Source organism: Lolium rigidum, chromosome 6, assembly GCF_022539505.1.
Source record: "Lolium rigidum isolate FL_2022 chromosome 6, APGP_CSIRO_Lrig_0.1, whole genome shotgun sequence".
In the NCBI taxonomy this organism is placed as follows: Eukaryota; Viridiplantae; Streptophyta; class Magnoliopsida; order Poales; family Poaceae; genus Lolium; species Lolium rigidum.
In genome coordinates this window covers 198,583,453-198,599,831 of record NC_061513.1, presented here as the reverse complement: position 1 = coordinate 198,599,831, position 16,379 = coordinate 198,583,453, and positions in this window count along the sequence as shown.

Here is a 16,379-nt window from a genome sequence, read left to right as displayed (position 1 = left end):
AGAGGATACACACGGAAGATATTCCTGAATCGGCCTTGTACAAGAAGTTTGGGCTAGACTGCCCGTGTATTTGTAAATTATAGTAGGTTACGTGTCGGTTAGAATTAAGAGATAGAGTTTAGCTCGTACACGATCGGGTTTATTCCCAAGTTAGAAAGTCTACGGACTATAAATATGTATCTAGGGTTATTGAGAAAGGAGGACGATCACGTTCACAACAAATCAATCTAGGCGCATCGCCACCCCTTGTTTCGAGGGTTTCTCCCGGGTAAGCAACATGCTGCCTAGATCGCATCTTGCGATCTAGGCAGTATCCGTTTATTCGTTGTTGGTATTGCTCGTGCTGAAGCCCTTTTGATGGCGAGCAACACCCTTATCGTAGATGTTTTGGGGCTGACGTTGATGCTTTCATGATATACTTGCTTAGCTACGCTACCCCTCGATATCTAGCTGCCCTTACACCTATCTTAGGTGTAAGGGCAGCATCTTGCTTGTTCTTTATTTAGTAGATCTAATCTGTTATAGTTGTTCTTTGTTCTTCAAGGATTGGTTTGATATCCGCATGGTTAGGCCTTATAAACGGGTTGAACGATCCGGTAGTGCGTAAGGTGTGGTTTATTAAACCCTAGAGGGATCTTCATGTTGGTTTTTAGGCCTCTTTAGGGCTGGTTTTCCATTATCTTACGTATCTCGCTAGGCTCAACTACGCGTAGGATGTTCCGATTATGCGGTGAAAACCCCAAACTATCGTAGATTAGTTTAGCTTGATATCGATATAGCATGATCCCCATGTCATTATAAATCTAACATGAACCATGGGGCAATCGGCTCTTTGAGCCGATCCACGGGGCAACCTAAGAGCCGATCGGGGCTCGTATTTAATGTTTACGTGTTTGCCATGCAGGAAACTAGTCGAAGCAATCCATCACCTTCCTGACCAGGTATAGGTCAGGTGGCACGCCATCGCAGACGCCAGGACGTGTGCCGGAGCATTGCGGGCCGTTGCCCGAGGGACCATGATCCACCGCAGTCTTGGGAGCCTCCCGGCTCTACGGTGTTGCCCGTCGCTACTCGCCGGTGGGTTTTTGGTAGGCAACACATTCTGGCACGGCCGGTGGGACATTCTACAGTCACTATGTCGACATCTGCAGCAACCATGTCAAAAGCTGCGGATGAGGTGGTGGGCGAACCAGTCACGTACGCAGATCTGCCTGAAAGCAAAAGAAGAAGTACGATGAGATGAAAGCCATCTTCGAAGACGATCTCATCGGCTCCTTCATGAGGACCCGTTCACATGGCATCAGGTGGAAAGGGTTCTCCCCCGAAGGCGCTCTTGATGAGGTAGACCTCTCTACCTCTTCAGAAGAACGCACCAGAGCTCTACGCCAGGAGATTAATTATATGGTGGCTCATTCTCTACACCGCCATTCTGAGAGCTTGGTGAACGCTTTCGAGCGCGTTGCAGTCCGAGTGGTGCAAGAGATCATGAAGCATCAGCACTCTCCGTCAGGACCTACCCTGGGGACTCACCAGGGAGAAATACCGCTCCAGATTAGACCGCCGCTGCCATTCGCTCTTGCAGCGCCAGAGCCACCGGGTTCACCGGCGTACGTTGTCTACAAGGTTGGAGGCGATCCTAGCGATTGCCAATTCCTATATGAGCCGCCTAAGGAGATCCCACATGGATACGTGTGCACATACGTGCCGGACTGCAATGCCTTGGCGCGCACGAGCCAGATTCCACCAACAGGGATTTCTAGAGCAGACGCTGACAAACAAGCATGGCTAGCTAAATATGCTACCGGAATGAGTCATGAGAGCTCGGTCCCTACAGCTAATACCATGGAACAAATCAGCACCATCTTGAGAGACCAGTTCGGCATCTTGCCGAAGAGGAAAACGATCGGCTATTCCAAGCCGTACCCCGACGAGTACGATCTGATCCCGCTGCCACCCAAATATCGGCTCCCTGAATTCTCAAAATTCAATGGAGCAGAAGGGTCTAGCTCAATAGAGCACGTGAGCCGATATTTGGCACAGCTGGGCATGATTTCAGCGTCAGACCCTTTACGTGTGAGGTTTTTCGCACAATCTCTCACGGGATCAGCCTTTGGGTGGTACACCTCGTTGCCACCAAACTCAGTCCGGACGTGGAAGCAACTGGAGGAGCAGTTTCACGTGCAATATCACTCAGAAGCTACCGAGGCCGGCATTGCCGATCTAACGCAGGTGCGGCAGAAGCGGGGAGAGACAGTGTCTGAATACATTCAACATTTCAGGACTGTCAGGAACCGATGTTATTCGGTTCGTTTATCTGAGAAAGAAGCAATCGAACTGGCAGCATTGGGCCTCGCAACGCCGATCAAGGATCTGGCTTTCCAAGCAGAGTACAGTTCACTGTCGCACATGGTACAGAAACTCACATCGTATGAGCAGCGGCACCCTGAATTGTACCAGGACATGAAGTTCAAGCGTCCGGTAGGCCTGGTCGAGACAGAAGAAGCTGAAGTTCCTGCAGAAGACCTGGAAGTGGCCGTCGCTGAATGGGCTCGGGGGGCAGCTCCCGTGTCCTGCAAATGGGTGAAACCACAAGGGCCTGCAAAAGGGTTTGACTTCGATTTGAGCAAAGCTGAGCAGATATTCGATCTTTTCCTTAAGGAAAAACAGCTAAAGTTACCCGAAGGCCATAAGATCCCTATGGCACAAGAAATGAACGGGAGGCCGTACTGCAAATGGCATCACTCGTTCACCCATACCACCAATGACTGCAAGGGGTTTCGTCAGCAGATCCCAACGGCGATAGAACAAGGCCGACTGATCTTTAGCCAGTTTGCCATGAAAGTGGACACACATCCGTTTCCAGGCGTCAACATGGTGGAACCCGATCACTCCGCGAGGCGTCGACTAGATTTTCGTTCGATGTTAACATGGCAGGGCCTGTACGCCACCATGGCAAGGATAAAGAAGAAAGCAGTCACTCCCGCGGCAAGGAAAAGGAGGAGGCCGATCCACGCGACCGGCCCCGATATGGTGACAGACGGTACCCCACCGAGGAAAAGTGAGAAGCGTGTGATACCAAAAACCACTCTCCACGCATCTCCTCAACAAATATGAATATCAGTATGACCGACGTCGGCAGTACGATAGAGATGACGAGAGATACAATCGGTCTGATGAAGACAAAGGAAGGTACCGTCGGCATGGTAGAGACGACGAAGGATATGAACACCGCGCTAAGGGGAGGTCAAGAGAGCAGGAAGACATGGATATACACTGGGACTGTCCCTTCTTTAAACACTGCTGGGATTCAGGGATGAGCCGATTGCCTACAATCGACAACTGCCCGGAGTGTAGACGCCGGAAGAAGGTTGCAGGGGAAGTTTCAGTTTTCAAGCGTCTAGGGCCTCTCCCGCCACAGAACAAACGAGCTGAGTCATCTCAAGATGAAGACTTTGAGGAGTCAGAAGATGAAGAAGAAGATAGGTACCACCGGCCAAGATGGTGCCCTGGTGGACTCAGCCACTCCCAAAAGCGTAGGGTTCAGCGGCTACGTAGCTTGGAGCAAGCCGAAGCGCGATACTTGCACACGTTAGGGAAAGCGCGGCCCGATCTGGCCCTGAAAATTCAGCAGACGTTGGACGAAGAGAGTCGTCCACCAAAGAAAGTTTGGCGTCCCAAGCAAGAAAAAGCCGATGTGAGTACGTCGGCTGGCACAAACATGGTGTTCATCCTCCCATCAGAGTTTCGTGCCCCAGGAACTGAAGAAGTGCCGATAGCACAGTTTGACTGCGGTCCACAGCCAGTCATCTTTGAAAAGCCACGAGAGAAGGGCTACAAACACATGAAGGCCATGTACTTAAAAGGTTATATCAATGGGCAGCCCGTCGGCAGGATGTTGGTTGACACGGGAGCGGCGGTCAATATAATGCCATATTCCATGCTACGGCGTTTGGGACGCTCCAGTGCTGATCTGATCAAGACCAACGTCACACTAAACGACTTCAACGGCCAAGCATCAGGGACGCAAGGTGTCCTGAACGTGGATCTAACCGTAGGCCGAAAGACGATCCCAACAACATTCTTCATCGTCGACAACAAGAGTACCTACGCTGTCCTGCTAGGAAGGGATTGGATTCACGCCAACTGCTGCATTCCATCTACAATGCACCAATGCCTGATACAATGGGATGGAGACGACGTGGAAGTCGTACATGCAGATGACTCGATCGAGGTCTCAATAGTCGGCATGAACATTTGGGACTCGGAAGACCAAGAGCCGCTCTCTGGAATCAGTTTGGATGGCTGTGATCGCATCGAAGTGACAAAAAACGGGGTGAGGCTGGTCTTATCCACCGGCCTGATAGAGTAGCAAGAGCAACATCCATCGACATACGGGGCAAGGCCGATCCCTGCGATCGGCCCCAAAAACTAAAGAGCGAGGATTTCACCTCAAGCGTGCCACGTAGTCGTGGTAGGAAGACTCCCTCCTGTAAGGGAGCACATACAAGTTGTAAACCTTCATTGAGCAATTCGATCAACATGGAGGCCGATCCCAGCAATCGGCCAAAATTATCCTCGCCATATGTTCTGCCTGTGTTCAACGTCGATTTAACAGGCGACAGAAAACTAGGGTATGGGTTTACGTCAGCTGATGAGTTAGAAGAGATTGATATTGGTCCTGGGGATAAGCCACGACCTACATTTATCAGCAAAAAGTTGGATCCGCATCTGAGGGGCCTGATGATAGCTTTGTTGAAAGAATACCCAGACTGTTTTGCCTGGGATTATACAGAGATGCCCGGGTTGGACAGGAGCATCATTGAGCATCGGCTCCCTCTTAAGAAAGGATTTCGGCCGTTCCAGCAGCGAGCACGGCAGATGAAGGCCGAAATTCTCGAAGAAGTCAAGAAGGAGATTGAGAAGATGTTGAGCGCCGGGTTCATCGGGCCATGCAGGTATGCTGAGTGGATATCTAGCATCGTACCTGTAGAGAAGAAGGACGGCCGATGGCGCGTCGCCATAGACTTTCGCGATCTCAACAGAGCCACTCCGAAGGATGAGTACCCTATGCCGGTAGCCGAGACATTGATCAATGCAGCGGCTGGTCATAAGGTTTTAAGCTTCATGGATGGCAATGCCGGTTACAACCAGATTTTCATGGCTCCAGAAGATATACACAAGACTGCCTTCAGAGTACCAGGTTCGGTGGGCTTGTTCGAGTATGTGGTCATGACATTTGGGCTGAAGAATGCCGGTGCAACGTACCAACGAGCCATGAATTACATCTTTCATGATCTGATCGGCAAGTTGGTGAAGATCTACATTGATGACGTGATGGTCAAGTCTGTTTCAGTGGAGGGACACCTGGAGGATTTGCGACGCATCCTGGACCGAACTAGAAAGTTCGGACTAAGAATGAATCCAAAGAAGTGTGCCTTTGGTGTGACGGCCGGTCAATTCCTGGGCTTCCTAGTTCATGGACGTGGAATTGAGGTCGGCCTGAAAAGTCAAGAGGCAGTACGAACAAGGAAGCCACCTACCACAAAAAAGGAGCTCCAAAGTCTCATCGGCAAGATCAACTTCGTCAGAAGGTTCATCTCTAATCTGTCAGGACGAATTGAGCCGCTCATGGGATTGGTAAAAATCAAACCTGATGAGGAGTTTCACTGGGGGCAGAGCAACAACGAGCATTTGATGAGATTAAGGAATATCTAACGAAGCCGCCCGTGTTGGTTCCGCCCCAGCAAGACAGGGCCATTCTATATTTACTCGTCGATAGGCCGACACTTCCATCGCCTCAGTGGTAGTGCAAATCTATGATGGTGTGGAAAGGGTCGCTTTCTACCTCAGCAGAAGGATGTTGGATGCAGAGACTAAGTACCCTGAGATCGAGAAGTTGTGCCTCTGCCTATTTTTTACCTGCACCAAGCTTCATCACATCTTTCTGACAGCAGAAATCGTCATCATCTGCAAATCAGACGTCATCAAACATATGCTATCGGCTCCTGTGTTAAAAGGCCGACTCGGTAAGTGGATGTTTGCATTATCGGAATTGGATCTCCGGTATCAACCTGCAAAAGCAGTCAAAGGATAGGCGTTGGCCGATCTGATCGCTGAACGAATCAACACTAATATAGAAGCACTGTCTGTACGTGCATGGGCCATGTTTTTCGATGGATCGGTTTGCGATGATGGCTGCGGCATCGGCATTCTACTCGTGTCGCACCGGGGGCAACCTACTCCTTCTCCATCAGGCTGTCTACCCCTTGCACCAACAATGTCGCTGAGTATGAAGCAGTACGTAAGGGGATGGAGTTGCTTATTGAAGCCGGGGCGGAAGCAGTGGAAATTTTTGGAGACTCCAAGTTGGTGATTTCCCAGCTCACGGACGAATATAAGTGTGAGAGCGAGTCGCTCTTCCCATTATGGATGCAATGCCGTGAGCTGATGGCACAATTCCGGTACATAAACTTCAGCTGGGTTCTGAGGTCGCAGAATATTGAGGCGAACGATCTCGCACAGATGGCGTCAGGTTACAAGGACATGGCAGATGGAGCCGATGTCGAGGTACAGTTCATGGAACCGGATGATTGGAGAGCCGATATCTTCAATTACTTGAAAGATTCGGCTCGGGGGGCACCTAAACGGATAAGGTACAAGGCCATGAAGTATGTCCTTATTGGAGATGACATGTTCTACAGGACTTTGGAAGGGTTACTTCTCAGATGTTTGGGGCCAGCCGAGTCAAATCGGCTCTTACACGAGGTACACGAAGGCGCCTGTGGAACTCATCAATCGGCTCATAAGATGAAATGGTTGATCAGGCGATCGGGGTTTTATTGGCCCACCATGCTTGGAGGACTGTTTCAATTACTATAAAGGGTGTCAAGCATGCCCGAAGTTTGGGAAAATTCAGATGGTACCCGCGTCAGCAATGAACCCCATCATCAAGCCTTGGCCATTTCGAGGTTGGGGCATGGATATGATCGGCAAAATCCATCCTGCATCGAGCAAAGGCCACGAGTGGATTTTGGCCATCACAGATTATTTTACTAAATGGGTGGAAGCCGTCCCTATGAAGTCAGTAAAATGAGAAGATGTTATCAACTTTGTGAAAGAACATGTCATTCATAGATTCGGGATTCCCCGGACCATCACGACCGATGGAGGTTCGGTCTTCATTTCTAAAGAGTTCGAAAGATTCTGCGACGAGCATGGGAATTAAGTTGATCCGATCGTCTCCATACTATGCTCAAGCAAATGGGCAGGCTGAAGCGTCCAACCAGAGCCTTATTAAGCTGATCAAGAGGAAAGTTGATGAGCACCCTAGACGATGGCACGAGGTATTGTCAGAAGCTCTGTGGGCTTATCGCATGTCATGTCATGGAGCGATAAAAACCTCGACATACCATCTGGTCTATGGACAAGAAGCCGTGTTACCCTGGGAGATCACGGCTTGGTCAAGACGTGTCACGTTTCAGAATGACTTAACAACGGAAGAATATGCAGCCCTGATGAGTGATAGCGTTGAGGATCTGACGGAACATAGACTTTGGTCACTTGAGGAAATTAAGGAGAACAAGGCCAAGGTGGCTCGTGCATATAATAAGAAGGTGAAGCCAAAGGAGTTCCACGTTGGTGATCTGGTATGGGAAGCTGTATTGTCGTTGGGGACTAAGGACAAGGCGTATGGTAAATGGTCTCCAAATTGGCACGGGCCGTACAGAGTCGACCAAGTCCTAAAGGGCAATGCATACATGCTCGAGGAGTTGAGTGGTGCGAAGTTCCCGATGGCTCGTCAATGGTCGGCATCTCAAGAACTATTTCCCAAGTATGTGGGATGATGGACGGTGAAATACGGGGCCGATTTAATCGCCGAATTTTTCATCAACTTGAGCGGGAATGGGGCCGATGTATGAAATCGGCCGATAAAAAAATCTAAACAAAAGCATAGCCGATGCACTGACATCGACTTTAGAGCTGAAAAGCCGATGCGGAGCCATCGACTATAGAGGAACAACTGTCATAAGCGAGTATTAGGTCACCATTCAATTTTGCATTCGATTTTGGGACTGGCCTTGTTGGCGTTTTGGGTAAAGACCGATGTATTGCCATCGGCTTTTTGAGCAATGATTTATTTTGATAATCGGAAGGATTAAGCATGGAATCCTTCTTCATTGATTTAAAAAGGGGATTTCTTACAAAGAGGAGCCGATTGCTCAGGAAAGGAGGAACAAAAGGAGAACAGATTGCTACTACTAGTCCTATGCTAAGTGGTCCCTACTCTAAGGACCGTCGTTGTCCTCGTCGTCGCCGTTGTAGCCGCCGCCGGTCGCTGCTGTCGGCGAGCTCCTCGTCGCTGCTGCCGTAGCCCTCAATGGGGGCTTCTTCCTCCCTCATCATCGTCGTCTTCGTCGTCATCCGACCCAGGCCCAGCCGCGGAAGCGCTTCGCCGGCGGCTCGTCGGAGGAGGTGTCGTCCTCCTCTTCCTCCTCGTTGGAGGAGGCGTCGTCCTCCTCATCCTCCTCTTCTTCCTCTTCGTCGGAGGGGGTGAAGCTACCCCAGGAGAGGAGGTCATCCTCACTCTCCGCCACCAGTTCCCCGTCGATGAGGAACCGGAGGTCGTCCTCCCCATCGGTCAGGGGCAAGTCGCCATCTGACCCGACGAGGGCCTCGGGTGGGCCATCTGGCACGAAGTCGAAGTCCCACTCCGGCTCATCCCATTGGTTGTGCTCGCGCATCGGCTCGCTTGAGGAAGAAGATTGGAAGGAGAGAGCCGATGCGGCAGAGGAGGAGGATGAGTCCATGGTGGAGGAGGGCTTTTCGGTGGCTAGTACTGAGGAAGGGGATGAAGAAGCAAGTTGCTCGACGCGGTTAAATAAAAGGGGATATAGTGGAGATTTAATGCTGTGGCGGTTTTCGAGGACATGGTGCCGAATCTGTCAAGTCGTGCAGAGAAGCTGAGAAGGCAAGGCATCATGATGAAAGATTCTGCGACGGTTCTGCTCTGCCACGACGTGACCCTACGAAGCAGAAAAAACAGAGTGGTTTTGAAATTATCATTGCCAAAACCAGGGGGCATGTGTTATCACCGGAATTTAACGAAGTCTCGAGATGGGCCGTGATTAAATGGGCTTAGAAGATATGCACGGAAAATATTCCCGAACCGGCCTTGTACAAGAAGTTTGGGCAAGATTGCCCGTGTATCCGTAAATTATAGTAGGTTACGTGTCGGTTAGAATTAAGAGATAGAGTTTAGCTCGTACACGGTTGGGTTTATTCCCAAGTTAGAGAGTCTACGGACTATAAATATGTATCTAGGGTTATTGAGAAAGGAGGACGATCACGTTCACAACAAATCAATCTAGGCGCATCGCCACCCCTTGTTTCGAGGGTTTCTCCCGGGTAAGCAACATGCTGCCTAGATCGCATCTTGCGATCTAGGCAGTATCAGTTTATTCGTTGTTGTAGTGTTGCTCGTGCTGAAGCCTTTTTGATGGCGAGCAACACCCTTATCTCAGGTGTTTTGGGGTTGATGACAATGCTTTCACGATGTACTTGTTTAGCTACGCTACCCCTTGATATCTAGCTGCCCTTACACCTATTTTAGGTGTAAGGGCAGCATCTTGCTTGTTCGTTATTTAGTAGATCTAATCCGTTATAGTTGCTCCTTGTTCTTCAAGGGTTGGTTTGATATCCGTATGGTTAGGCCTTATAAACGGGTTGAACGATCCGATAGTGCGTAAGGTGTGGTTTATTAAGCTCTAGAGGGATTGTTCCAGGGATCAACTTCACGTTGGTTTTTAGGCCTCTTTAGGGCTGGTTTTCCATCATCTTATGTATCTGCTAGGCTCAATTACGCATAGGATGTTCCGATTATACGGTGAAAACCCTAGACTATCGTGGATTAGCTTAGCTTGATATTGATAAAGCATGATCCCCATGTCCTTATAAATCTAACATGAACCATGGGGCAATCGGCTCTTTGAGCCGATCCACAGAACAACTTAAGAGCCGATCGGGGCTCGTATTTAATGTTTACGTGTTTGCCATGCAGGAAACTAGTCGAAGCAATCCATCACCTTCCTGACCAGGTATAGGTCAGGTGGCACGCCCTCGTAAACACCAGGACGTGTGCCAGAAGGCATTGCGGGCCGTCGCCCGAGGGACCAGGGTCCGCCGCAATCCTGGGAGCCTCCCGACTCTACTGTGTTGCCCGTCGCTGCTCGCCGGTGGGTTTTTGACCGCAACAATAGTTCACTGTTGTAACTATGTTTGCAATATTACTAGAATGCAGTTGTAATGAAGAAGTCCTTAGTAGAAGATTGAGCGCAAAAAAGGTTCCGGCGTGAGCCTATGCAACGATATAATGTAAGTCTGCGCTTAGTACTTGTGACTATCTCATATCGACAATGCTTAATACATGTTTGCATAGATCATCGTTTAACTCTTTTGCATTATTATCCGAATGCAGTTCTGATGAAGCAATCTTCATTAGAAGAGAGGCCCACAAAAAGTTCTGATCTTTGTTCTGATGCATCCTCTCATAGCCGTCAACCTAGACCATTCTTTTCATCAAACAATGAACATCTCAAGGCTGTACTTTATAAAAGACATGGTATTGCTGCTTTAAGGTCTGTAGCTGATATGTTGACCAAGAGTACACAAGATTCAATCAAGGCGATTGCCAAATGTCAACGTGTTATTGATGATGCTAATAGAAGTCCTCAATGATTCTATGTAATTTTTTTATTTGGGCACATTAATTGCCTTGAAATTTTTCTAGTTATTTTATTTGTGTATGTAATTGTGTGTATCATTGATATCAGATTTTAGGCTCATGAAATTTAATGCAAGTTGACTAGTCAAACAACCAGGGCCCTATAACAGATTGGGCCGGCCCATTAACAGTAGTGTGGGACCCACTTTCATTTTGGGCCGGCTCACTTACTTCTCGGGCCGGCCAGTTAACGGGAAAGTGGGACCCACCTGTGCTTTTGGCCGGCCCACTGTCTTGTTGGGCCGGCCCACTTGCTACATGATGGACCCCACTAACTAAATGGGCCGGCCCTTTAAGAGGAAAGTGGGACCCACCTGTGTTTTTGGCCCGGCCCACTAGCGTGTTGGGCCGGCCCACTAGCGTGTTGGGCCGGCCCACTTGCTATATGGTGGACCCCACATACTAAATGGGCCGGCCCGTTAACTGGAAAGTGGGACCCACCTGTGCTTTTGGCCCGGCCCACTATCTTGTTGGGCCGGCCCACTTGCTATATGGTGGACCCCACATACTAAATGGGCCGGCCCTTTAACTGGAAAGTGGGACCCACCTGTGTTTTTGGCCCGGCCCACTATCTTGTTGGGCCGGCCCACTTGCTATATGGTGGACCCCACGCACTAAATGGGCCGGCCCGATTAGCAGGAAAGTGGGACCCACATGCTAATTGGGCCGGCCCAATAACTTCTTGGGCCGGCCCACTTGCTTTAAGGTGGACCCCACTTGGTAAATGGGCCGGCCCGATAACATGAAAGTGGGTCCCACATGTTTTGTGGGCCGGCCCTTTTGCCTTGTTGACCGGTCAAACGATTGCATTCGGCCCGGCCCACATGCTTAGTGGGTCGGCCCATTAATGTTTTGACCGATCAACCTTAGAGGTTAGGCCCGGCCCACGTAACTAATGGACCAGCCCAGCTATATAGTTGACCGGTCAAACTAAGTCAGCTGGCCCGGCTCGCAAGCTTAATGGGTCGGCCCGCTTAAGACGTGGCAGGCCTCGTGTGGGCCTACCATCTACCACGGGGTTTCAGCGGTTAACGCCGTTAACTGCCAGTTAACGGCGTCTGCCACGTGTCAGTATGCATGACGTCGGCAGTCAACGGGCTCCCGGAAACACTTCTGCAACGGTCCGATTTTCCGTGGCGGAAGGGCGCCCAAGCGCGACGGACCGAAAAAAACGTGGTAGGACTTTGCCTGACGCAGTTTCGACAACAGAACCCATATCGTCGGGTTAGGCCCATAGGCGACGAAAAATACCCCTTAGTGGACGATTTTGGGACGTTGCCTATCAGAACTTTTCTTGTAGTGTGAGTTACATATGAATTTTGTGCGTGTTGATTTTGTTATCATGGACATGGGGAATAAACCCTCTAATCCTATAATCCTTGGAAGACCTTTTTTGAGAACTACATCTGCAATCATTGACTCAAAGGAAGGGAATGTGAAATTTCAATTCACACACAAGAAGCGCATGGAACATTTTTCAAGGAAGAAGGAGGTAGCACCAAGATACAAGCTACCACATGATCTTCATGCCACTTGAAACAAATAAGTAAAGCCTATCTATATGGCTATAAAGAAAGCGCTTGGCTTGAGGCAACCCGAGTTATTTTATTTTTCGTTTTTCCTATGCACTCTTGCAGTAGAAAGAGTGCTTTTTGTAGTTACCTCTCTGCTCATTTAAATAAAGAACCAAGTTTAACCCATTTGGATGTCTTAAAGTTGTGAAACATGAGAGGACTTGGTGATTTCTACATGCTACTTTTTAGTGCGTATTTTTTGTACTATGTTTGGTAACTAGTAAAATTAGGAAAAAATCACTGAAGCTGAAATGTTTCATCCTCTATAAGCATAAAAATTGTCAAAAATTCCTGACATGTATAAGTGGTCGAATTCAACCTGTTTTGTTGCAACTAAAAATCTAGACATATTCTGCCTATTAGTGTTTGAGCCATTACTTTGTGTCCCAAAATAATTTGCCATGGATCTTTTGATATGCGAGGAATGTGTAGGGCACTATATTCTTGCTGGACCATTAAGAAAAAATTTGTATGTAGCAATCATCCTATTTTTATACCACTAATGTCAGCCCATGGAAAAGAAATGTGAGAAAGTTTTGTGTTGAAGTTTTTTCATAGGGAATAAAGGAACACCACAACACAAGAGCTATCCAAAAATGGTGAATACCATCAGGTTGAGGATGTACAAGGCACCCCACTGGACCTACTTAAGTTCCCGTTTTGCAAACCTCTAAACTTTGATTTTTGAGCAACATAGAATGATCGCATGAACTTGGACCATCTTTGTTAGTGTAATGTCTAGTTTTGTTTGGAAATAAATGAGACCACCATGATGGATATACTTCCATGCCTAGGAAAGATCAACTAATACAAACTATCACATGAATTAGAGCCTTAATTAAAATAAGTTTTTGCCATGAAGACAAAAGGGAATGAAAGTAAAAAAGGCTAAAATTCAAAGTTATGCTTAGTGTTGGTAGTTTTAACTACTTTGATGAATGATATTTTTCTAGTGCCTTATATAGTGCTATCTTTTTCTTGTGTACATGGATTTTTAATACTAAGGAGCCTTGTTTATAATAAACTATTGGCACTATGGACACTAAAGCATGCTTTTAGATCTTTTTGTTAGCCCAAAAATTCTCAAAACAAGCTAAGACTTGTCTCCAAACACCTAAAACCAAACACCCTCCATACCAACCTATGTGTAACATCTCAAAAATTTCAAAACAAAGAAAATGAATTTCCCTATTTCCAAATTTTGGAACCAACAAAAACTTTTCTGAAATTAAGTTTGATGCATAGTGATCTTGCTTAATTCTTGTGCTATTGCCATGATTGCTTGTTATTAGTATTTGAAATGATCTTAAACCCTAAACCTCACCCCTCTTTTCACCATCCAAGTTATAGTAAAAAAAAAAGAATTTAAATAAGAAAAGGACCTATGTGTCTATGGCTATTTTTGGAAAACTTTACCCTAGGCCTTTCTACTTTGATTAGAGGTTTGGAAAAACCTTCATAAACCTTGCCTAGTACTTATCAAACCAAATCCAAAGTGAAACCGAAGATTTTAAAAAGAAACTAAAAATGCCATAGAGGCATATGAGAGTAAAATAGCAAATTTGTGAATTTGAGGAGCTTGACCCTAGGACTTGTGGTGAATGGTTGGATCACTCCTCTATACCATTTCAACACTCAACAAAACCAATTGGGTCAAGCCAAGTCAAATTAAAAATCAAATGCAACATATGCATAGAGGCATATGTGGCACATACCATTTTACCCAAATCTTGTTCTATGCCATTGTACCTTGCCCCAAATGGTGTGGAACCACTTCTAAACCTAATCTCACACTAAATGGACCCTAACCCATGCCCAAGTAAAGCAAGGGAAAACAATTTAGAAGAATAAGAAATTTGACACATCACCTCTTATGTGTTATGGCCATTTTTGCAAATCTTTGAGCTAGACCTTTTGGAATGGTTTCAATGGTTTGGAAAGGTTCCTAAACTCATAAGAATCACTTTGGAGTCAAGAAAAATCAAACCAAATGTAGAGAAATCAAATGGTGAGAAAATTCCATCTTTCCCTCACATACACACTTAGCCAATTTTGCAAATCTTCAATCAAGGCCACTTTGGCTTGTGCCATTGTGTGTAAAACACTTATATATCAATAACACATCCATTAGAATCAAACAAACCCAATTCAAGTCAAAGATGAATTCAAATTCAACTTACATATGATAATGGTCATATGGCCATTTTATAAAATCTTCACCACTTTATCCCTCTGGTTTTGACTTTTCTTAAACCAACCTTTGTCAACCCTTGTCATGTCATCCAAGACCATGTCTATGTGAACAATTTTGCTGTTGACCACCCATGCTGACTTTGACCAGGTTGACCAGAACAGAGATGACAAGAGAGGACTTTGAAACAAAATGAAGATGATCACATTTTTGAAACTTTGCAAATCAACTCCAAAATGAATACCACCACCACCATTCTATCACATTAATTATATGTTTGAGATCCACCAAAAAGATTTCCAAAATTCAAATAAAAGTTTCATGCGGCCATTTCCTCAAACACCTTGCAGGCACAATTTGGAAAATGCAATACATCCTTTTAACCTCTGGGATTTTGCCTAAACCCCTTTTGAGCTTTGATCATTGTTGTTCCTGTACCTCCTCTGCATCATCCTATGCCCAGCAGCCCTGCTTAAAGTGAGGGAATGATCACCATTGCTACCATGCCGTGTACCATGCCACACACACAAGCACTTGATCTCCCTGGCCCTCCCTCTCTCGAGCACCATGTCAGCAAGCTTGCCTACACCTCCCTGAGCACGCCAGTACCCTTGATGACTCGAAGCATGCACGCCATTGGCCGAACGTCACACGCCCAGACCACGCCAGAAACCTGCCAGGCACGCGGTGAGCGAGCACGGGCATGACACTGGACGCCGCAGTACACCTCCTCGCATGGACGCTGTCGTCCTTCTCTTCCCCTCCTCTTGCGCGTGCACACTCCACCCCATGCCAGGACATCGCCAGACACCGCCATTGGCCGTCGCCTGCGCCGTAGACGAAGACATCATCGGACCTCTGCCGCGCCGGTACCGCAAGGACGGCAATGATGCCGCACGCCCTCGTCCTCCCCTAGCTGTGCCATCAAGCTCCCTAACTCCGCCTAGCCGTCGCCTACCTCTTGCGCCCCCTAGCTTGCCCCTTCGCGCCCTGGAGCGCCATGGACGCCGATGACCCTCCACGGCCCCTCGCAGCACTCGCGCGATTATAAATAGAGAAGCCCCCACACCGCAACCTCCACACCATTCCTGCTCCCCTCCCTCTCCTCGACCTCCTCCACCTCTTCTCCACGCTGATTACGCCACAGAGAGCCCCAATTTAGCCGACGATCGCCGGAGTCCGCCACAGAGCAATTGCACGATTCCGTCCACCTCCGCTCCTCCCACGGCTACCCGTGGAATCCTCGTCCTCGACAACCTCATCTAGCACCTGCGCTGCCCCTCGCCGGAGCTCCATCACGCCGCCGACCCCCTACCTCGCCGTCGCAGCAAGGTCTTCTCCCCGTCGGTGACGACGACTCACAGCCATCGGATCTGCCTCTAATCCAACGGTACAGGTTAGAGCATACCGATTCGGCGAGTTACTCTCGCTGACTAGTGGGACCTCTTGTCAGCTGGCCCGAATCGTTACTGGGCTGGTTCCTCTGTTTCAAATCATTCGGCCCACTAGTTTTCCCGCCTAAGCCCATTTAGCCTTATTTCAAATTAATTTGATTCAGCAAATTTCAATACTGGTGCAGTGCTAGAATGTAAATAGTTTCAAATCTACAAATCCAAAACTTGTGATTCAAAATGTTCTACAAATCCTATGAAATTATATAACTAACCTCACTGGTCTCAACCTCATAGCTTTTGTAGATTTTGAATAGCAAAAATAACAAATCAGATACTTTTCAGTTTTCAAATAAATATTAAAAATCAACCCTTTTGAATTTTGAGGTGATTCCACCTCTCATAATTCACATTTCACAAACTCTAATTGTTTATGTAAAAAT